The sequence below is a fragment of the Geotrypetes seraphini genome, chromosome 3 (genome assembly GCF_902459505.1).
Source record: "Geotrypetes seraphini chromosome 3, aGeoSer1.1, whole genome shotgun sequence".
NCBI lineage: Eukaryota > Metazoa > Chordata > Amphibia > Gymnophiona > Dermophiidae > Geotrypetes > Geotrypetes seraphini.
The window spans coordinates 246,394,693-246,419,573 of record NC_047086.1 but is presented as its reverse complement, the minus strand read 5'-3'; positions in this window follow the sequence as shown (position 1 = coordinate 246,419,573).

Here is a 24,881-nt window from a genome sequence, read left to right as displayed (position 1 = left end):
AATCCTAGATGAGGAAAACCTACGTGATCCCCACCAACACGGATTCACCCAGGGTAGATCCTGCCAATCTAATCTGATTAGCTTTTTTGACTGGGTTACTAGACAACTGGATGCCAGAGAGTCACTGGACGTGGTATATTTGGACTTCAGTAAAGCATTTGATAGCGTCCCACATAGAAGGTTATTGAACAAACTGAAATCGATAGGATTAGGGGACACTCTAACTACATGGGTTGGGGATTGGCTGAGCGGTAGACTTCAGAGGGTGGTGGTAAACGGTACCCCATCCAAAACTTCAGAAGTGATCAGTGGAGTGCCGCAGGGCTCGGTCTTGGGACCGATTCTATTCAACTTATTCATAAGAGATATGATGCAAGGACTTAGTGGAAGGGTATCACTGTTCGCCGATGATGCCAAACTTTGCAACATAGTAGGTAAAAGCATTTTACCTGATAATATGACGCAGGACCTACTGCTACTGGAACGATGGTCAGCAACTTGGCAGCTAGGCTTCAATCCTAAAAAGTGTAAAGTAATGCACCTGGGTAAGAGAAACCCGTGCAGAACTTATGTACTAAATGGTGAGACCTTGGTCAGGACCACGGCGGAACGGGATCTAGGGATGATCATTAGTGATGACATGAAGGCTGCCAATCAAGTGGAGAAGGCTTCCTCCAGGGCAAGACAAATGATGGGTTGTATCCGTAGAGGTTTTGTCAGCAGGAGACCTGAAGTTATGATGCCGTTATACAGACCCATGGTGAGGCCTCATTTGGAGTATTGCATTCAATTCTAGGGACCACACTACCGGAAGGACATGCTGAGGATCAAGTCGGTTCAGCGAATGGCCACCAGGATGGTCTTGGGGCTCAAGGATCTTACGTATGAAGAAAGACTGAAAAAAATTGGAGGAACGAAGAGAGAGGGGAGACATGATTGAAACGTTTAAGTACATCACGGGACGTATCGAGTCGGAAGATGATATCTTCTGTCTCATGGGACCCTCGACCACCAGAGGGCATCCGCTGAAAATCAGGGGAGGGAAGTTTCATAGCGACTCCAGGAAGTACTTCTTCACCGAAATAGTGGTGGATCATTGGAACAGACTCCCACTGCAGGTGATTGAGGCCAGCAGCGTGACAGATTTTAAGAGAAAATGGGATATTCACATGGGATCGCTAAGGGAGTGAATTCAGGGGGGCGGATACTTGAAATGGACAGACTTGGTGGGCTATGGCCCTTTTCTGCCGTCATTTTCTATGTTTCTATGTTCTACCTGGCTCCCTCTGAAATCACTTCCAGGTTGCAGGGCCAGAAAGTGACATCAGAGAGAAAGGCAACGCCAGCACAAGCAGCTGCCCATGCTGGCAAAGATTTAAAGGGAAGGGAGGGCATGAGTGTGGCGTGGTAGGTACGGAAGGAGTGGGAGGCTCCACCATCCAGGTGCCTCCTACCTTCACTACGTCGCTGAGTGAAGGCACAACTCCCTCATCTTACAGAGCTTATATAAATGTGATGGCACATAGTTTGAAGGTGGCTATATACATGGGCAGAGTCTCAGCAGAGCAATTACACAAATAAATTATAAGTACAAACATTTATACCAGCTCTCTGGCTGGTCTAAATGCACATACCTACCTGCATATGTGCTTAGTTTTTCTGCTATGCTAGTATTCACTAAAGGAAATTAGGCATCTTAATCGAGACGCCCCTTTATAGAACTGCTTTCCTACGTGTTATAGGGATCATCTATTAATGCTATTTGGACAAATTATTAATGTGTGTAAATGGCATTAGCACATGCTATTGGTTTTAAAAGAAAAACCCAACAATCCTATGATAGGTGTAAAAAGCTGCTGTCTTTTCTACAATCACAGATGCTGTTTCCTGCAGATTGATAAAAGGGGTCATACAAATATACAGTTTCTTAAATTACCTCATACTTTAAAATATTAAAATGTATTCAGCTGAAAACTTAGGATCCTAAGTTTAGCTGAAAACAAGAGATAAATTTAGACACATAATTTCAATTCTCCAATTTATGAGATAAATGTATAAGCTGAACTTTTATTTTATTTTTGAATATCAAGCCATTATCTTTTTACAAGGCATATACTTAAATTCTATTTCAGGTATAATTAATCTACAAAAATAATAAAATCGGCTACTCACTAATTCTTATTTCAAACAATAACTGATAAAGGAGGAGAAGACTGCAAGTGCTCAAAGAAACAAGGTTTAGATTTTTCTTTCCTTGTTTCACTTTTTCAGAGCTATCATTAGTCATAAAAATTTTAATAAGGGGGTTTTGATGACTAATGAAAACTCTGGAAAAGTGAAACAAGGTGAGAAAAATCTAAACCTTGTTTCTTTGAGCATTTGCAGTCTTCTCCTCCTTTATCAGCAATTGTTTGAAATAAGAATTACCAGTAGCCGATTTTATTATTTTTACAAAGCATTACACTTTGTAGTTTTATGATGTCTCTGACTTAACTTCTTTCTTTAAATCAGCAAGACTGTACATTTGCTTAAAATTGGTACTCGCAAGTCTATACACCCTTGCTTACTTCATTCACCTCCCCCCAAATAATTTTCAATCTACTGTATTTTTCGCTCCATATGATGCACTGGATCATAAGACGCACCCTAGATTTAGAGTAGGAAAACAAGAAAAAAAAACCATTCTGAACCAAATTGTGTACTAATATATACCAGGCTCTGCACCCAACCCCACACTCCTTGCCAGGCTCTGCACCCTTTCTCCCCCTTCTCTGCCAGGCTGTTCCTTTCATTTTTCATATACACACAATACACACAGCAGATATAAATTCTCAAAACTGACACATTTTGATCACTAAATTGAAAATAAAATCATTTTTCCTACCTTTATTGTCTGGTGATTTCATGAGTCTCCGTTCTTCACTCAGGCCCAACAATTGTCCCTTTCTATTCCCTCCCTCCCATGTCCCAAGTTTGTGCCCCCTCCACCTCACTGCCTTCCAGCCTTTGTTCTTCATCCTCCCTCCCATGTCCCAAGTTTGTGCCCCCTCTCTGCCTTCCAGCATTTGTCCTTCATCCTCCCTGCTGTGCCGGAGCCTGCTTCCCTCCCTCCCTGCCATGCTGAAGCCTGCCTATTCATCGCCGGTTCCTCTGCCCTGGTCCGCCACTGTACCGCAACTCCAGGAAGGGAAGGGAAGGGCCAGCGTGCAGCAATTACACGTCGCCAGCCCACAAGCTTTCCCCCGACAGCAGGCAGGTGGGCGGGGAGCAGCAGTGGGGCGGGCAGCAGTCAGCCCGCATACCCCCAACAAGTGGGACATTTAAAAAAGGTACAATATGGATGGGTAGGGGTGTTTAAAATAGTTACCTTCGCTTCATAAGACACACCGAAATTTCCACCCAATACAATTTTGCTTCCTCCACAGCTAGATGGTACCACACCAGCTGTCCTTTTGACCCATACAGTCTTTAACTCTTTTCACCCTATATGCATGACCTGCGGTATTGCAAGGCCATGCGTCTTCTCATGATGGTATTGCACATGTGTTCCAACTTAAACACATTGAACCCTGCATCTTACTGAATAATTTAAATGACCCTCTTGCCATCCAACCCTCTCTTCCCCACAAGCTGTAAATGCTCTCTACCCTGCCCTGCCCTTTCTTTCTACCTCCCCTCTAGGAGGGAGAGCCAGATGGGACAACTTTCCTCACTGAGCCTCCTACCGCCCTCACCACCAACCGAAAAATCTCTTCCCACCCAATTCCCTCAACCTTCTTTTCTGCTTTTCCCTGCCCCTTTGCTGCATTCTACCAATCCTCTCACTTCCCTTCATTCGCCATACAAAATAACCAATCCTCATCTTCCACTCCTATCTCCCTGCTGCTCTTTTAACCCCTTGCATTTCATAAGCAAATTGTCTCAATCCATATATTCCTCCCCATTTCTTTTTACACCTCTCTCACTCCCATTTTATCCCATAGCCTACCTTCACTAAACCTAATCCCCCCTCCCCCTGCCCCCAGCTTACAGAATGCTCCCCCAATGTTATCAGCCCTCTGTCAAAAAGCTGAAAATGTCTCCTCTGTCAAAGGCATATCAAGCTGATTGGAATATATAGTCTTTACTTTTGGTGCAAAGTCTGCAGGTGTTTTTACCTGAAAGCGACTAAAATGATAAAGGGGAGGGAACTCCTTTCATAAGAGGAAAGACTAAAGATTTTAGGACTTCTCAGCTTGGAAATGATACAACTTAGGGGAGATATGACTGAAGTCTACAAAATCCTGAGTGGTGTAGAATTGTTAAAAGTGAAACGATATTTTATTCCATCAAAAATTACAAAGACTAAGAAACACTCAATGAAGTTACAGGGAAATACTCTTAAAACCAATAGGAAGAAATATTTTTTTTCACTCAAAGAATAGTTAAGCTCTGGAACTCGTTGCCGGAGCCTGTGTAGCAGTGGTTAATGTAGATGGGTTTAAAAAAATGTTTGGAGAAGTTCCTAGAGAAAAAGTCCATAATTTGCTATTCAGACATGAGGAAACCACTGTTGGATTGACTATTGTTGGAAGCTGGATACTAGGCTAGATGGATCTTTGGTCTAACCCAGTATGACAATTCTTTTGTTCTCAAAGAGGAGCATATATACTTTCCCTTAGAACTGTGCATACTGTAGGGCAGGGGTGCCCAAAGGGTGGATCGCAAGGGCAAAGCGAGTTGATCACGGAGCCCATTCCAGTCTCCGCAATAGACTCTCGTTGCCTTTGCGTTCTCCCTGCTTCCCCGACACCGCAAAAGCCAGGCGTGTGCAGCCACTGCACAAGCGCCGGGCCCACAAGCTATCACGGTTTAGTAACAGGGGAGGGGGTATATTTGTCTATTTTTGTATAGTTGTTACTAAGGTGACATTGCATATTTTAAACTCATCTGCCTTGACCTCTGGAAAAAAAAAACCCAAATATAAATTACTGTATAATTAACATTTTCTCTGCTTACAGTGTGCTTTGTGTTTTTTTAAATTTTATTGTTGGTAGATCATTTTGACTTAGTCATTTTAAAAGTAGCTCGCAAGCCCAAAAAGTGTGGGCACCCCTGCTGTAGGGTAATTTTCATCTGGGCAATTTTCATAAAGCCCTTATATCTGGGTAAACTGGTATTTACTAAATTGTTTTTGAAAATTGTCCTCCATATGTTCAACTATGGCTTTACAAAATTGGTCCAGGAGTGTTATCCATGGAATCAGATTTAATCACCAAAACATCTGTGGAGTTGAGTAACTGTGAAATCAATAAGAAGGGCAAAGTCATACGGCTGAAATTTCACTTACAGTGTCTAATACCAATGCATCGGCCCCAGCAATCCAGTTCAAATAAATATTTGCAAAATTGTTAAATTATTCAGTCAGATATCCTAGTCCTGTGAATAATTAAGTATACACTGTTCACTCCTTCCTCTCAAAACTAAACAATGGGAAAGCTCTAGCTCCAACTTTATTTAATTAATTAATTAATTAATTAGAAGTAAAACCCTGCTCCTTAGAGAAAGGAGGGGGAAGAAATTATCTGAGGCTTAGTGATATTTGTGATTTTTATCTTCCTATTCCTCTTTTATTTTATGGTAGAAACAAGATTCCATCTGTCCTAATTCATCAGTATATTGCTTGGTAGCAGTGCGGACTCAACAGGTTTTATTTTTATTTTGGATATAATATTCAAAGTGATTTAAGCTGGTAGGAGAGTCTCCTGCCCGCTTACATCTCACTCAACTGATTGCCTGCCAATATTCAGTGGCATTTCACCAGGTAGTATCAATGAATATTACATAACATAACATAACTTTATTTTTCTATACCATCTTAATCAAAAGAATTCTAGGCTGTTTCCACAGAAGAGAAAAAACTGGACAATCGGTGAAATACAAAATAGTAAAAAATGAATACAACATATTGTATTAAAAAGACATTAAAAATTTAAAATTAGTGAAATAAAATTAATTATGTTAAAAATGAAAGCACAGACTAAGAGATAAATTTGTCAAATAATATTGTCTTGATTTCTTTTCTAAAAGCGCTATAGGACAGCATGGCTCCACTGATATAATTACCCAACCAGGACTGTTGTTTGCTTTCTTGAAAAGCAAGCATCCTGTCTAAATAAGACATAAGTTTGCAGCCTAACCAGCCATTTTGAAAGTGGACAGGAGAGGGGCGTTACAGCAGGAGAGGCTTGGAGTTATATGGGTGTCACCAATATTCAGCGCCAGTGCCCACATAGCTAATTGGGCATGTAGGACCATATGAATAGCAGTCCAAAATGGATGCTAGCAATGGATACCATCCAGCACCAATATAACAATGGAGTTGCCACCTGATGCTGAAATCCCCTCCTTCACATTCCCCCACCCCCATAAAAGAGTCTGATCAGTGGCATAGTAAGGGGGGGCATGGGGGGAAGTCCACCCCCCTGTGCAGTGTTGGTATGGGCGCCAGCTCCCATTGTTCTCTCTGCCCCCAACCCGCTCTTTCCCGACCCCCCTGATGCAAATGTGCACCCCTTCCCTTCCTTCCCCTTGCACCTCTTTAATTTTCCCGGTGCGCGTAGCATTACAAACTTGCTGCCCACCTTGGTGTCGCCTCTCTCTGACTTCACTTCTGGGCCCCGTACCTAGGAAGTGACATCAGAGGGATAGCCGACGCGACGCGGGCAGCAAGTTTGCAATGTTGGTCCCGCCTGGAAAAATTAGAAGAGACAGGGGATGCATGTGGCAGGAGGGGTCAGGAAGGAGTGGTGGGGCGAAGAAGAGGGCGGGTAGGGGTACTACCACCCTGGGTGTCACATACCCTCACTATGCCACTGGGTCTGATTCCACTTTGACACACACCCCTGCCCCCCCCCCCCCCCGACCATTGCCAATCCTTTTTCCTGACCCCCCTTATGTTCAAACAGGCTCTCTTAAGTCAAAGCAAGCTTCCTGGGCCTGCCATAACAGGCCAATTGTGTTCTACTGGTTAGCAGAGAAGGAGCAAATTTTGCTCATTCCTGCCACTCATGATTCCTGGATGAAAATGGCCACCATGACCTTTAGTGGTAGTCTTATTTCATTTTTAAAGCTATTATTTTCTGATTTGTTTTATTTATTTTTGTTTCATTTAATCAAAACACAAGAAAATTACAAACAATCCCCACCCCCACCCCAAGAAAACAAATCAGGGAAAAAAAGATGGGTTTAGGTCTCACTTGCAAAATTTTACAAGCTTGAAACTACCTCCAAGGTGCAACATTTCCCCCCCCCTCCCTCCCTCCTCCACGCCACTAACCACACATACACACTCAGTACTTTACTACAATTTTATGGGGTGTTTTAGGACAGAAGTAATATCAAGTTGCATCCGCTAGTCTGGCCAATTTTACAAAATGATGCTGTCTGAAGCATAGCAAGCACCATTTTGTTTTATGACAATAATTCAGAATGCTGTCAGCCTCAGATTGATGTTAAATGTCATGCTAGCTAGCTAAATTAAAAAACCTAACCTCTAGGCATGCCCTGACTTAGCCCTTTTTTAATTTTTTGTTCAGTTAACTCTATTGGCACATAATTTTCCCTCCTTTTACAAAGCCGTGCTAGTGGCTTCCACTGCTCCAAAGCCCATAGAGATTTAAAGCTGGGGGGAGGGGGAATGTTGGAATTATGCAGTTAACAACCTGATATTATACACTCAATTCTTTTGAAAATTGCTCCATGGAAATATTAAGGCCTCCTTTTACGAAACTGCGATAGCAGTTTCTAGCGCGGGGAGCCGCGCTGAATGGCCTGCGCTGCTCCTGAGGCTCATTGAGTTCCTATGGAAGCAGCGCGGGCCATTCAATGCGGCTCCCCGCGCTAGAAACTGCTATCGCAGTTTCATAAGAGGAGCTAAATCTTGGCCAAGTCTAATTATAAATTCATCTCTAGTCTATCAAGAGGAGAGGTTACTGCAGGTGATGCCATTTGTACTAAATTGGCAAAATGTAAAAGGGCTTGTATTTTGAACAAATGTCCATTAGAGACTAGATTAAGGCTGCCAAATATTTTTCTTACTAAGTAATTAGACCTGGGGATTCTTAGTTGACAATTTAACATTTTAACACACACTACTGATTAAGCACCACAGCTAAGAATCTGAACACACAAGAAAAGTAAGAATACATCTTTAAGTGTTAATTATGACTGACATAAAATCAGATGCTGTTACTCCTAGAAACTAGGAACAGAAGCAATTATTTGGCTGCTAATTCTACCTTTCTTGGAAAAAAAAAAAAAATCTGTGCTATGTAAGATGCTACATGTTCTCATATGTAAATTTCTCCATACCACTAGCCCATTAATAGTGTAGAACACTCACCTGCTAAATTTGGTTTTTCTGGATATTTATAGTGAATATGCATAAGATATTTAAATTTATTTTGCATTTAGAGAGTACTTTTATAATGTGTGCCCAATGTAAGCTACCTACTTGTCTGTATAAAATACTAGCATATAGGGGCAATTCATCAAGCAGTGTTAAGGCCTTTATGTGAGTCAGTGCCTTACACGATTTCGAATCCCAATTCAGACCACAGGAAAGGGAGTCCAGTGTTGACATTACCTGGTATCAATTTGAACCCCCTAATTGGAATCAATTCCTCACCCTATTTAATAAATATGCCAAATCGAATTGCTTACTTGATGAATGCCCTTCCAAGATCACGCAAGCTGTAATACCCGAATTCAAAAGGGATCTATTTAACTGGACAACAACCACTCTTACAAGTGCGTCCTACCAAGAAGATATGGGACGCATACTGATCACACCCATCCCTAAAGATCAGAAGAACTCAATCGCATTGACGTCCAATTACAGAGCCATAGCGAGTACCCCCTTATTCACCAAACTACTGGAAGGGTTGGTCAACCTGGAACTAGTTAATCACTTAGATAAATTCAACCTCCTCAATGAACATCAATCTGGTTTTAGAAAAGGATTCAGCACAGAGACAGTCCTAGGTTCTATCCTCAACCACCCATATGATCTCTTCAGTAAAGGTACCAATGCCCTGATCTTACAACTGGACTTCAGCAGTGTATTCGACCTAGTGGATCATGAAATAATGCTGAACTGCCTAGACGCAATGGGCCTCTCAGGCAGTGTTTGGACCTGGTTCCAGGGTTTCTTAACAAAACAATTGTATTAAGTGGTCTACGACGGGAAATACTCTTAAGTCTTGGAAAAGTCCATTTAACATCTATACTTCATCCTTAGGCTACCTTCTACAAAAGTTAAACCTAATATACTATATATATGCCGATGACATCTCTATCCTAATCCCAGTGACCAAAGTGACCAATGACACCTCAAAACAAATCTCCCACATCATGACCGAAATAGAACAATGGTCTATTAATTTTAAACTGAAACTAAACTCAGAAAAGACAAAAATCTTCATGGCAAGCCCGAAAGACAAAATCAACACAACAACAATACACTTAAATGGTCATGATCATCCAATATCCAAAACTAAAAAAATACTAGGAGTCACCTTAGACACCCACCTGACCTTGATCGAACACACAAACTCGGTGACCAAAAAATGCTTCTCCACACTTTGGAAATTAAAAACCATCAAAAATATTTCGACCCTCCATCTTTCAGACTACTGATCCTATCCACCTTAGACTACTGCAATATCATCTATGTGGGTATACCCAAAAAAACCTTGAAAAAATTAAGAATAGTGCAAAACACGGCCGTCTAACTAATATTTGGACTAAAGAAAAGTGACCACATTAGTCCCTACTACAAACTGCTGCACTGGTTGCCAATTGAGGCACGGATTTTATTCAAGTTTTCCTGCTTTTGCTATAAACTGGTGTGGGGAATGGCCCCAATTTACCTATTACCTCACTTCGAACTTTACACCCCCATAAGGACAACCAGAAATCGCAACCTCTTTGCCTACCCGAAGGTCTTAGGTTGCAAATACAAAACCTTTCTGGATAGAACTTTCAAGTTTCAAGCTGGTAGACAGCAAACCTGGCTAGGCAACTTCATTGACAAAGCCAGGCAAACCTATGGCGCCTTTCGGAAAGAAATCAAGACCGCTCTATTCAATAGATTTATTTCCCAGACAGACAATGCCCCCCCCCATCCTAAAACTCATCTATTTATGCTGATATTACGCTTCTTCACAAATGTATTCTGTTCTTCTCTTGACTATTCAGTGTCTTCCTCACCATTTGTATTCTGTAATTCGCTGACCATCCAGCCCCTTTGATGTAAAATGTTTGATTATACTGTAACCTATTTGTAACCTGTAAACACTGATTACTCAGTGACTTTCTATCTGTTCTCACCTTATAATTCGCTGACTGAACAGCTCTCTTTCACTGTAAACCGCCTAGAAGTCGCAAGATTATGGCGGTATAGAAAAAATAAAATTATTATTATTATTAACACACATTAAAGGAATTAATGTGCACTAAGGCCCATATTCCCTAAACGGTGCCTTAACTTAGGCGCTGATAGCGCCCTACCAGCACCTAAGCAAAGTCCAAAATGACATTAACAGTATTAAAAGAACTTTCAAGATATCTACTGGTGCTTACAAGAACGGAAGAGGCACCTAATGCCACTGTAGGCGTGGCTAACGCTGGAAGTGGCGTTAGGCACCAGTAGGCACCTCGAGGCGTGATTCACATCAAAGATAGGCGCCAGAAAGGTAGGCCTTGAAAACCCTGGCCTACATTTCTGGCGCTTACCTTTGCCGGAAGTGTGATTTTTCTAAATGGCACCATTGCATGACTGACACACAATCATCAGCCACTTTTAAGATGGCCGCTGACAACAGTGCCATTTATAGAATCCGGGCCTAAGTGCTAAGAATCCCATGTTATACCTATGGGATTCTTTAGCACGTGTTAATTCCCTTAATGCATATTAAGGTCCTAATGCAATGGTCTTCGCTAATTTTTAAGCGAGGACCATTTTGGGTTCAAAAGGGCTGAAGGAGAGTCATAGTAACATAGTAGATGATGGCAGATAAAGACGCGAATGGTCCATCCAGTCTGCTAACCTGATTCAATCTAAAAATTTGTTGGGAGTTTTTTTTTCCTTCATCATCTTAGCTATTTCCGGGCAAGAATCCAAAGCTCTGCCCGGTACTGTTCTTAGGTTCCAACTACTGAAGTCTCTGTCAAAGACCACTCCAGTCCATCTACATCAGGGCTGACCAAGTCCAGTCCTCAAGATCTACTGGCAGGATATCCACAATGAATATGCATGAGAGAGATTTGCCTGCACTGCCTTCTTGGTATGCAAATCTCTCTCATGCATGTTCATTGTGGATATCCTGAAAACCTGGCCTGTAAATAGATCTTGATGACCGGACTTGGGCAGCCCTGATCAACACCATCCCAGCCACTGAAGCCCTCCCCAGCCCATCCTCCACCAAATGTCCATATACAGACACAGACCATGTAAGTCTGCCTAGTACTGGTCTTAGTTCTTCAATATGTACAATTATTTTCTGATTCTAGATCCTCTGTGTTCATCCCATGCTTTTTTTTAACTCCGTCACCATTTTCATCTCGACCACCTCTCTTGGGAGCACATTCCAGGCATTTACCTCCCTCTCTGTAAAGAAGAATTTCCTTACATTGCTCTTGAGACTACCATCCCTCAACTTCAAATTATGTCTCTGGTTTTACCATTTTCCTTTCTCTGGAAAAGATTTTGTTCTACGTTAATACCTTTCAAGTATTTGAATATCTGAATCGTATCTCTCCCTCCCCCCCCCCCCCGTCCCTCCTTTCCTCTAAGGTATACATATTCAGGGCTTCCAGTCTCTTATCATAAGTCTATTGGCGCAAACCTCCTATCATTTTTGTTGCCCTCCTCTGGATCGCTTCAAATCTTTCATTCACCAGATACGGTCTCCAAAACTGAACACAATACTCCAAGTGGGGCCTCACCAACGACTTGTACAGTGGCATCAACACCTTCATTATTCTACTGGTCACACCTCTCTTTATACAGCCCAGCATCCTTCTAGCAGCATCCACCACATTGTTGCACTGTATTTCGCCTTTAGATCTTCAGACACTATCACCCCAAGGTCCCTCTCCCCATCCGTTCATATCAGCTTCTCACCTCCCAGCATATAGGGCTCCTTCCGATTATTAATCCCCAAATGCATTACTCTGCATTTCTTTGCATTGAATTTTAGTTGCCAGAAATTAGACCATTCCTCTAACTTTTGTAGATCATTTTTCATGTTTTCCACTCCCTCCTCGGTGTCTACTCTGTTACAAATCTTGGTATCATCAGCAAAAAGGCAAACCTTTCCTTCTAACCCTTCTGCAATGTCACTCACAAACATATTCATTAAAACAATTCATTTTAAACTGCCCCAATTTATTGATAAATATCTTATCCCATATGACCCACCCCGCAGTCTTAGATCATCTAATCGTAAATTGCTGACGGTCCCCTCCCTTTATATAATAGTAACCAAAAGGCATGACATTTTCTCAGTCATAGCTCCTCAACTTTGGAATACCCTACCATCTCTTGTTAGAGAAGAAGCTAATCTTGAATGTTTCAAAAGCCTACTCAAGAGTCATTTATTTAAAGAAGCTTTTAACATTTGATTTAAATTTTACAGTATCCTTTTTAACTCACTTAAGGAATTAAGCAGCAACGAGCCCTTTCCTTTTGGGTTTTTTTCTTATTTGTCTTTCGTTCCTATCCAAATTGTATTTCTAACCCTATTTCCTTTTGTCTTCCGTCTATCTGTCTCATATATCCCTTTTTAATATGCCAATTATTAGTTGATGTTTCTTTGTAATTGTTTTGTTTTTGTTAACATAAATCATTTTACATAATTATCATTACAAAATCAGAAATTCCATCTAGCCCTCATTAAGAGAAGAGGCACTATTTAATAACAAATCTATTTCAAAGGAAAATTAAAGGAAGAAAACATCTTCCTTTTATATAAGCATCTTTTTCAAATCAGCTTATGATCTGATTAAATCAAATTTTAATAAAACCTTGAAACCTTCAGTTTCACCCGGTAGTCCTTTCTGCTCTCCTCTTGGGTTTTTTGATATTTCAGGAACGCCAACTCATTTGCCTTTATTTTCTCCGCCACTAGTTTGGAGAACCATGTCGGTCTCCTTTTTCTCTTGGTTTTATTTATTTTCTTCACATAAAATTCCATAGCCATTTTTATTGCTTCTTTCAGTTTAGACCACTGTTTTTCCACTTCTCTTCCACTCCTCCCATCCTAACAGCTCTTTCTTCAGGTACGCTCCCATTTTATTAAGGTCCATACGTTTGAAATCTAGGACTTTTAGTATTGTGCGGCCGCCCTCCACTTTAGCTGTTATGTCAAATCAAATCGTTTGATGATCACTACTTCCCAGGTGAGGACCCAGGTGATCACTACTTCCCCATTTGTGAGGACCAGATCCAATATCACTTTTTCCCTCGTGGGTTCCGTCATCATTTGTCTGAGTAGAGCCTCTTGAAAGGCATCAACAATCTCCCTACTTCTTTCCGATTCTGCAGACGGAACTTTTCAGTCCGCATCCGGCAGGTTGAAATTTGCCAACAGCAGCACCTCCTATTTCTTTCCAAACTTTTGGATATCCACAATCAGATCTTTATCAATTTGCTGCGCAAAATCTGCATATCCCAAGATTCAGAAAAGGGTACAAAAAGAATAGAACAAAAGACCCGGCGTGAATAACCAAAGAAGTGAAGAAAGCGAAAGGTGACAAGAAGAATTCATTCAGGAAATGGAAAAAGGGCAAAACTGAGGAGAACTGGAACGAGCACAAGAAGTATTCAAAAGAATGTCACCTTGTGGTTAAAAAAAGCCAAAAGAGAATATGAAGAAAGGCTAGCCAAGGAAGCACAAAATTTCAAACCGTTCTTCAGATATGTTAAAGGGAAGCAGCCGGTTAGGGCGGAGGTGGGACCGCTGGATGACAGAGACAGGAAGGGAGTGGTGAAGGAGGAGAAAGAAGTGGTGGAAAGACTAAACTGAGCAAATCTTCAAAGGAGACCAAACAGATAAATTAACATCCATGGAAGTAAGCCTTGAAGACGTACGCAGACAGAAAAATTAAAAATTGACAAATCGCCGGGCCCGGACGGAATCCACCCAAGGGTTCTGAAAGAACTAAAGGAGGAAATAGCGGAACTACTGCAGCAAGTTTGCAATCTATCCTGAAACCAGGAGTGATCCCAGAGGATTGGAAAATAGCCAATGTTACGCCCATCTTTAAAAAGGGATCGAGAAGTGACCCGGGGAACTACAGACCGGTGAGTCTGACCTCAGTTCCAGGGAAAATGGTGGAAGCGCTGATAAAACATAGAAAACATAGAAACATATAACATGATGGCAGAAAAGGGCCACTGCTCATCTAGTCTGCCCACACTAATGGCCCACCCCCTAACTACCTCCATGAAGAGATCCCACATGCCAATCCCATCTTTTCTTAAAATCTGACACACTGCTTGCCTCAATTACCTGTTGTGGAAGATTATTCCAGCGATCAACCACCCTTTAGGTGAAGAAATATTTTCTGGTGTTGCCATGAAATTTCCCACCCCTGATTTTCAACGGATGCCCTCTTGTTGCCGTTGGTCCTTTAAGGAAAAAGAGATCCTCTTCCACCTCGATACGGCCCGTGACATATTTGAACGTCTCGATCATGTCTCCCCTCTCTCTGCGTTCCTCGAGTGAGTACAGCTGCAACTTACCCAGTCGCTCCTCATACAGGAGATCCTTGAGTCCTGAGACCATCCTGGTGGCCATTCGCTGAACCGACTCAACTCTCCGCACATCTTTTTGATAATGCGGCCTCAGAATTGTACACAGTATTCCAGAGGGGGTCTCACCATGGATCTGTACAACGGCATTATGACCTCGGGCTTACGGCTGATGAAACTTCTACGGATGTCTAGCCCTGGATGAAGCTTTCTCCACTTGATTGGCAGCCTTCATGTCTTCGCTAATGATCACCCCCAAGTCACGTTCTGCTACAGTCCTTGCTAGGATCTCACCATTTAGGGTGTTAGTCCTGCATGGATTTTTGCCGCTAAGGTGCATGACCTTGCATTTTTTGGCATTGAAACTTAGTTGCCAAGTCTTTGACCAATGCTCCAGCAGGAGTAGGTCCTGCGTCATACTGTCGGGCATTGAGCTTTTGACGGGCACTGTGCTTTCATCTGTTGTGCAGTTGCCTACCATGTTGCATAGTTTGGCGTCATCGGAGAAAAATGTAATTTTACCTCGAAGCCCCTCAGCCAAGTCTCTTATGAAGATGTTAAATAGGATCGGGCCCATGATTGAGCCCTGTGGCACTCCGCTGATCACCTCCATCGTATCAGAGAGGGTACCGTTTACCACTACCCTCTGAAGTCTACCTCTAAGCCAGTCCCTAACCCATGCGGTTAATGTTTCACCCAGTCCCGTCGAACCCATCTTGCTCAATAACCTGCGGTGTGGGACGCTATCAAACGCTTTGCTGAAGTCCAAGTACATGACATCCAGGGACTCCCCTATATCCAGCTTTCTTGTTACCCAGTCAAAGAAGCTGATCAGATTTGATTGGCAGGACCTTCCCTTCGTAAAACCATGTTGATGGGGATCTCGTAGATTCTCCTCGTTCAGGATCGTATCCGATTGGTGTTTGATTAGCGTTTCCATAAGTTTACTCACTATCGATGTGAGACTCACTGGTCTATAATTCTCAGCCTCCGTCCTGCATCCCTTTTTGTGGAGTGGAATGATGTTAGCCATTTTCCAATCCAACGGGACTCTTCCTGTACTTAGGGAAAGATTGAAGAGCGTGGATAATGGTTCCGCCAGGACATCACTCAACTCCCTGAGCACCCTGGGGTGTAGTTTGTCTGGTCCCATAGCTTTGTTCACCTTGAGTCTTGATAGCTCCTCGTAGACACTGCTGGGCGTAAACTTGAAATTTCAAAACGGGTCTTCCGAGTTTTCCCTCGTTGGCAGCTGAGGGCCGGATCCCGGCGCCTCACAAGTGAAGACCGAGCAGAAGTATTCATTTAAAAGTTTGGCTTTGTCGGAGTCAGATTCTACATAGTTCCCGTCGGGTTTCCTAAGGCGTACTATCCCATTTGTGTTTCTTTTTCTGTCACTAATATACCGGAAGAAGGATTTATCGCCCTTCTTGATGTTCTTTGCAAGGTTCTCCTCCATTCGGAGTTTGGCCTCCCTGACTGCCGTTTTGACCATTTTTGACTTGGCCAGATAGTCTTCCTTGGATTCTCGATGAGCATTTTGAAAGAAATAAACTTCTAAAAACAAGCCAACACGGCTTTTGCAAGGGGAGATCATGCCTATCAAACTTACTGCACTTCTTCGAAGGAATTAACAAACGGACAAAGGGGACCCCATAGACATCGTATATTTAGATTTCCAAAAAGCCTTTGACAAGGTACCCCATGAACGCCTAATTCGGAAACTGAAGAACCTTGGGGTGGAAGGAGACGTACATAGATGGATCAGGAATTGGTTGGCGGGTAGGAAGCAGAGGGTAGGAGCCACTACTCGGACTGGAGGAGGGTCACAAGTGGTGTTCCGCAGGGGTCGGTGCTCGGACCGCTGCTATTCAATATATTTAAAAATGGTATAGAAACAGGGACGAAGTGTGAAATAATAAAATTTGCAGATGACACCAAACTTATTTAGTGGTGCTCAGACTAAAGAGGACTGCGAAGAATTACAAAGGAACCTGAACAAACTAGGGGAGTGGGCGACGAGATGGCAGATGAAGTTCAATGTAGAGAAATGTAAAGTATTGAATGTAGGAAGCAGAAACCCGAGGTACATATATACAATGGGAGGGATGTTATTGAGTGAGAGTACCCAAGAAAGGGACTTGGGGGTAATTGTGAACAAAACAACGAAGCCAACGGCGCAGTGCACAGCGGCCGCTAAGAGAGCGAATAGAATGCTAGCTATAATCAAGAAGGGTATTTCAACCAGAATGAAAGAAGTTATCCTGCCGTTGTATTGGGCGATGGTGCGCCCGCATCTGGAATACTGCGTCCAATACTGGTCGCTGTACCTTAAGAAGGATATGGCGATACTCGAGAGGGTTCAGAGGAGAGCGACACACTTGATAAAGGGTATGGAGAACCTTTCATACACTGAGAGACTGGAGAAACTGGGGCTCTTTTCCCTGGAGAAGAGGAGAATTAGAGAGGATATGATAGAGACTTACAAGATCATGAAGGGCATAGAGAAAGTAGAGAGGGACAGATTCTTCAAACTTTTGAACACTACAAGAACGAGAGGGCATTCGGAAAAATTAAAAGGGGACAGATTCAGAACCAATGCTAGGAAGTTCTTCTTCACCCAATGGTATTAGGGTTTAAGAAGGGATTGGACAATTTTCTGAAGGAAAAGGGGATAGAGGGGTATAGATAGAAGACTACTACACAGGTCCTGGACCTGTTGGGCCGCCGCGCGAGCGGACTGCTGGGTACAATGGACCTCTGGTCTGACCCAGCAGAGGCACTTCTTATGTTCTTATGATTGAGTTGGAAGTCTGCAGACTACACCCACGAAGATAGAAGTTCCTTCTTCTCTTTTCAGAGGGATCCATACTTGGGTCCATGATGCTACTAGCGCTTCTCACCATTCATTCCCATAAGAACACCTGGCCTTGGTCACACAATGAACGGTATGTAAATACAGGACCACAAACTAAAAGTCCTAATATACACAACTGAAACCCAAGATGCTAGACTGTACATTCAGTACACCACCAGAGAAATAGAGAGAAATGCATTTCTTCCTGAACAGCTCAAAATAAGAATATAGACAGCAGATGTAAATTTTCAGAAATGACATATTTCAGTCACTGAATTAAAAATAAATCATTTTTTCCTTCCTTTGTTGTCTGGTGATTTTATTTTTGTTAATCATCTTTTCCCAGGCTCTGCCTATACTTCCTTCTTTCTGTTCTCTTAACTGTTTCCAGGGCCTTCTTATCCATTTACTGCTTTTTGCTCTTTCACTTTCTGCCCTACATCCATCTTGCTGGGCAAGTATCTCAAATTGGTATCACCAAATAACACTTAAAGACTTTTTAAATATTAAGTGTACTCATAAGCTCTCCAGCAAGGCGCCATAGCAGCGATACGATGTTGCTGAAAAAGTGCTTAGATTTTAATCATAACACATTAAATGGAGCAAGTGAGCTTGCTTCCGCTGGAGTGGCAGATGTTATAGCTCTACTAGAGATACTTAATAGTAGACCACTTAGCTGAAAAACTGTGAACTGACCTTTGTATGCACAGATCCGCTTTTTGAATTCATGTTTGCTTCATATAATAAAAAAATAGTAAAATAAAAATGCTCACCACAGCCAGCTCAATATTGACCTGCAAATTTCCTGGCAAAGCCTTGTAAGTATTGTAACAACTACATATCATTGCTGTAATAAAGTCCTATAGACGTGATGACCTTTCAACATAAGGATATCACGTCCATAGGACTTTTAATACATGTGTTTTTATTCATGCATTTCTGTATTTATTTTGAATTTATAAAAATAAAAGATTGTTTCTCAAGGTTGACAGGTCACATATTCAAAATGGAAAGGATAATTGCCTGCAGCAGGGACATTTTAAAAAATTTCAGGTTATTTGGGAACCATTAACAAGATATTGTAAAGATTGAAATTATTGCATAGAATAAATATTAATTTTTCCCTTTTGTTCATACACATCCAGGGTGATGATATATTAAGTGATGATAAAGTATAAACGATTGTATTATATGTTACACTTATTGTGAGCTTTAAAAATGAATAAAGATTTATTAAAAAAAAAAAAAAAAAGATTGACAAGTTCTATCCCATCCCCACTTGTTCTTTCTTTGTTGGTTGGCTGTTTTAAACTCTAAGGCACTTCTAAATACAAAATCTGATGTACCAAACATAAGACCTTAAATTCGACTCTAAACTGTCAACCAATGTACTTAATATACTCCTCAAACAAGGATGTAGAGAGACCAGGAATGGAATCTAGATAGGTATAAATCTAATAATTTTCTTTTGTCCCTAATTGTATTATCTTTGTAATGGCTTGTTGCCATCTTTTTGATATCTTTTTGGTTTCACAATGGTTGTATATGTGTTTGTAATGATTTCATATATGTAAACCAATGAAGACATTTGAAGACCCATCTCTTTTCTAGATTTTGAGCAACTACATTTCTTCACTATTCTATTTGTAATTACAAGTTAATCTTTTGTAAATCACATAGATCTTCAAGGTTATGCGGTCTATAAGTTGAATTTTATTTTATTTTTTTTAAATTATTTTTTTATAAACTTCAACATAATATCAAGCATTAAACTTGTACAGAAAATAAATTAAGCCAAATACAATCTACAATAAACCAGAAAAAAATAAAAATAAAAGAGAACATAAAAATTACAATGGCTTAACTTTACTCAAGTCCTCAAATTAGATCCAAAACTTACACATTTAGCGAGAAAATAAAAGTAAACTTAAAAAATTACTGTCTTGAGCTGAGAGCAAAATGCATAACTTTTTAATGAGCTTAAGATTTTCCTTTATCCAATCGGGATATAGACAAGAAAGTGGTTAATTGAAAAGGTTCAAAGAAAACATACATATTCATTTGGTGATGAACAATACACTTACAAGGATGTCGCAAGTAAAAAGTAGCCCCTAAAGCTAACATTCCTGGCTTACGTGATAGAAATTCACGCCTATGCTTCTGCATCTCACGTGATAAGTCGGGAAACATCTGTATTTTATGTTCAAGAAATTATTTCTGTTTATTCTTAAAGAATAGACTCAAAATCCATGCCTTATCTGGTTGGAGAGCTACAGATATTATTAATGTTGCTGGGGTTGCAACTTCTTTATCTGACCTCTGCTGAGACGTCCATTGCCTCTTGAGCACTAGACCTCTGATGCTGACTTTGACCACCAGCTGGCAGATAACACACTTGAGAAAGTGGAGGTAATAGTTTATCTGAAATTCCCAGAATTTCCTAAAAATATCTTTTGATCATTTCCCTTGGGGGTCACCAAAGTGACTTTAGGGAAATTAATCAATCTTAAATTGTTACTTCGTGCCGTGTTCTCCAACATTTCAATTTTCTTCCTAAGATTAACATTATCTTTAATTATTGTCTCTTGAATCCTTTTGGAGGAAATTAAGTCCTGTTCATCTTTCTGAATATTGGATTTAGAGTCACTCAGTCCCATTTTAACTTCTTTCAGTTCCTTTGTATGTTCAATCAGTTTCCCTTCTATGTATAGAAAATGGAGATTAATGGCTTTACCAAAATTAGCCACCAAATCCCAAAGTGCCTCAAGAGTAACTTCAGATGGTTTATTAATAACAATTTGCAGAAATCTTTCTTCTCTGGCTGAAAATTTCCCACACTCGCAGGTGAAACCGCCTCTGGATCCTTGGCTGGGCTCTCCCAATAGAGTGCCCCTCCTTCTGAGCTCTCCAAAGTTGGTAGACTTGCCTCAGGGGATGGAAACTGCCCTATCTCCGGGGTTTCCTCACCCCTTGGAGAGCTCGTTGTCTGGGGCTGCGGGGGCGGAGCTCGAACGTCGGGGCAGAGGGTTGTATCAGGTCCTTTGAAGGCTACAGCGGTCTCGCCCAATCGCGGCATTTCCTGCGGACTGCTCACCGACGTGACTGGAGCATTTTGCATTCGTCTTAGGATATCCTCGATTGTGCCCATTGGGACTCCTCCGGGGGGACGCAAGGCAGCAGCGCTTCAGCCGCATCTCTTAGGCATTTCAGATAGGGAGATAGACTTTCTCACTACTGCAAAAAAGTTTTTGAAGAAATTTTAGCTGACTCCCAGGGCGTGTTACTCAGCTAAAGCAGCAAGCAGCCATCCTAAGTTGATTTTTATGTTGTTATAAAAATTATTGAACATAAAAAAAATCTTTTGGCCCTTAGTTTGTAATGGCAGTGCTTTTTCTAAATTTTAGGAATATCCCAGAGCAAATATTCAAAGGTAAATTATTCCAGAACACGAGACCCTGTGTGCAAATGCATGATATCTAGTGAAGTTAAATTTAATTTGTGCAAGTGATGGGGTAACCAATAAGTTCAACTTTGAAGAATAAAGAGTTTGAGATGGCATTTAAAAAATAAAATGGCTGGACAGAGTAAAATATTTGATGTTATAAACAAAAACCTTGAAGTGGGAAGTCAATGCTCACTAAATAATAAAGGGGTGCTATGATCAAACTTTTCTGCACCATTAAGGAGCTTCAAAGCAATGGTGTGGATTAGTTGTAACCTATGAAGAAGAAATAATTTATGGCCTTATTATAGTTAGTAGAGATGTGAAAGCAATAAAGAGCACAAAAGAAAATGCAGTGATGTCTAATCCAAGAAAAGGTCGATAGATCTAAGTTATCACAAGGTGAAAAAAAAAAAAGATTTCCTAACTATAGCAGAAATGTGTAACTCTAAAGATAGGGTAATATCAAAAATAATACCAAGAATCCTCGCTGCACTGCAAAAAGGAACAGAGACTCCATTTGCATCAGAGAACTTAAAATAAGAGAAAAGGCTTTTCCATAGAACCTCACAGCAACGGTTTCCTTTTTTTTTTTTTAATCTTATTCATTTTCAAACTCACAATAAGTGTCAATATGTCAAAACAGATTTACAATAAGTATATCACTTAATAATCAAATAGTACAAATGATATTCTCATTATCTCCCACCCTTCCCACCCTTTTCTATTATATCCTCAAATATCTTGTACAATATATAATAATAAAATTACCCCCCTCCCCCCTCATAATTGAACCTGTAAAATTTAAGGGAAAATTTTTTATTTAATCAGTACAATATTTTGTTAATGGCTCCCACACATCTTGAAATTTCCTAAAACATCCTCGCTGTGTTGCAATAAATCTCTTCATTTTATAAATATGACATAGTGAATTTCACCAGAAATTATAATTTAATCTACTCCAGTTTTTCCAATTGTATGTAATTTGTTGAAAGGCAACCCCAGTAATTATAAGTAATAATTTGTTATTATTTGAAGAAATCTGACTTTTTGCTCCCATTGCCATACCAAACAGCACAGTATCATATGACAATGCCACTGGATTATCTAATAAACAGCAACAGTATTCAAGGGGTTGAATTTTAATTTATAGCAAGCTAGATTGCTATTTTTTAATTTTATAAGAAAGTTCCAAGAGAAAAGATATGTGGCTTATGCTTTATTAATTTGATATGCCCCTCTTCACGACAAGCATAACAAAGTAGCTTATAGTTGACGAAATGAAAGGAAAGGCACACTATATGTAGAGAAAAGGCCTAAAAAATTTGGTCCATACATTAAGGGCCAGATACTGTAAATGGTACCTAAATTAGCCAGTATCTAGAAAAATGGTGCCAGTCAAGTGTCAATCCACTGAGGTACAGAATAACGTCTAACGGTGCCTTTATCTGTCTTCACCCAAAACCAATGCTGAGTAATGATGTTCTAATCATGTGCACCTGATGTGATACACCTGTGTGTGATCTGAGTCAATTTAAGTGGGAGGATATGTGGGGGTGTCCTAATTTATTCCTGTTAGAATACACATTTTTGTGAAAATCTTTTGTTTCATGAGTAAGTCAAGGAAAATTTTTGTTGTTTACCTGCAATTACATCACTTTCTTTTCCAGAAATAAATAGAAAAAATATTTGACATCGATATGTGAACATTTAAGAAAGAACTGAATATTTCATAGGGTGTCCTCATTTTTTCACGTGACTGTAACTTGGCAACATCAGTAAACTGTAAGGTTTAGACTGGTAGGCAGTTGAGCTTACAAAGGAGGTAAGCAAACCAGTATCAGTGAGCTATGCCATGAGTGACAAACTAGGTTAGCATATGAGGTAGCTTCCAAGATGATCTTCCCAGGTACCACAGCAATCCTGCATGGATCCTGAGTGAAAATACTCAAGAGTACCTGACTACTATTCAATGTATTGTAACTTTTTTGAGTGAATCTCTTCATGAAAAGGCAGTTAATAAATCCCAATAAATAAAGGCCCTCTTTTACTATGCCGCAATAGAGGTTTCTGCTGTGGCCCGGAGCAAATGCTCCGACACTCATACCATGGCTTAGTACAAGGGAGGTGGGGGGGGGGGGTAGATTTGTATGGCATCTGGATTCATGCCTCTCTCCAGGACATGTGCTACTTTCTGCTAAAATTTTGTGCTTTTGAATTTAGTCATTTCTAAATAATTTATTTTTCTTGAAAACGGCTCTGTGTCATCCCTGCAATCAGATTCAAAGTAGGAAAATGAACGGCCTGTGCTTTTTCACAAGGAACTTCCATTTTCCTGTAAAATTACTTCTAATTTTAAATGTTTCCTTGATCAATGAGCAGCAGGGCTGACTCAGACCAGAAGATGTAATTATAAAGCTGGCTGATGCTAATGATTTTTGCAGAGACCCTTACTGACTGTAACTAATGGAGACTGCTCACTCTATCTGCCCATAGTGTGAATGAATGACAAGCCACAGTGAGGAGGCAGATATAAATGGTATGTATCTGTCCGCTAATTCCAGCTTTTCATACTAACTGCTGATGTTAAGATCTACAAGAGGTAACACATGAATGTTGCATGTTATACCATGGTAGCTGTATGACATAGAAGCCTGAAAAAGTTGATTCACATTCATAAAACAATTTCTACAAAAAGCAACTGTTCTCAAAGCATTTGAACATATTGACTTAATGTCTGCCTTTTGTTGTTTAAGATGCCATTTTGAAAGAACTGCTACTGAAAGTAAAAAAAGGCATAAAACTTTTATTCTATACATTGTTGTTATGTCAAGAACATGCATAAAGAGAAAGCAGACGGAATTTGATATACAGTACTGCCTTTCTGTGGTTATGATTAAAGTGGTTTAAACATTCAGTTTCTTATTTTGTACTTGAGGCAAGTAGCATTGTAAGAGGATGGGAGCTCCCCAGGTACTGTCTTGGCAGGGGTGCCGGCATCTCTCCTCTTGCTGGTGCAGGCTCTTAAATGCAGTCTCTCTGCCCCCCACCATATCTCTTTAACCCCCCCTTTTTTTTTTTTTTTCAAAACCACAAAAGTGTTTTTTAGTGCAGGCTGGCACACTGTGAAAGCTCTGTGCAGCTCCCAATACTCAAAGAATTCCTATGAGCGTCAGGAGCAGCATTGAGCATTAATAATAATAATAATAATAATAATTTTATTCTTATATACCGCCATACCAAAAAAGTTCTAGGTGGTTCACAACAAGGTGAGCTAATATATGGGATACAGATAAAATACAAATTAGAAAAATGGACTTATAAACAGATAAAGACAGAAAACATTTACAATATAATGCTGAAAATACTGACATGGCAGGGAAAGAAGGTAATACATAGAACAGATAAAATACATCAAGTTGAATATAAGGAACTCGATTGAAAAAATGAAACAGAATGCATTAAGATACCACCCTATCAAAGAGTTGAGTCTTTAACAATTCTCTAAAATCAAGATAGGAAGAGACCTCTAACATAATTTTTCCAAGCCATACATTCAATTTAGCGGCTTGAAATGAGAGGGTTCTCTCAAGGAACTTCTTATAATGACAGGATTTTAATGAGGGATATGAAAACAAGTGCACTCTACATGTGGTCTTTTTGGCGTGACTCAAAGAAAAATGAGACACAAGATAACCTGGTAACAAACCTGAAACTGATTTATAACAAATACAGGAAAATTTGAACAGAATTCTCGACTATCGGCAACCAATGGAGTTTCAAAT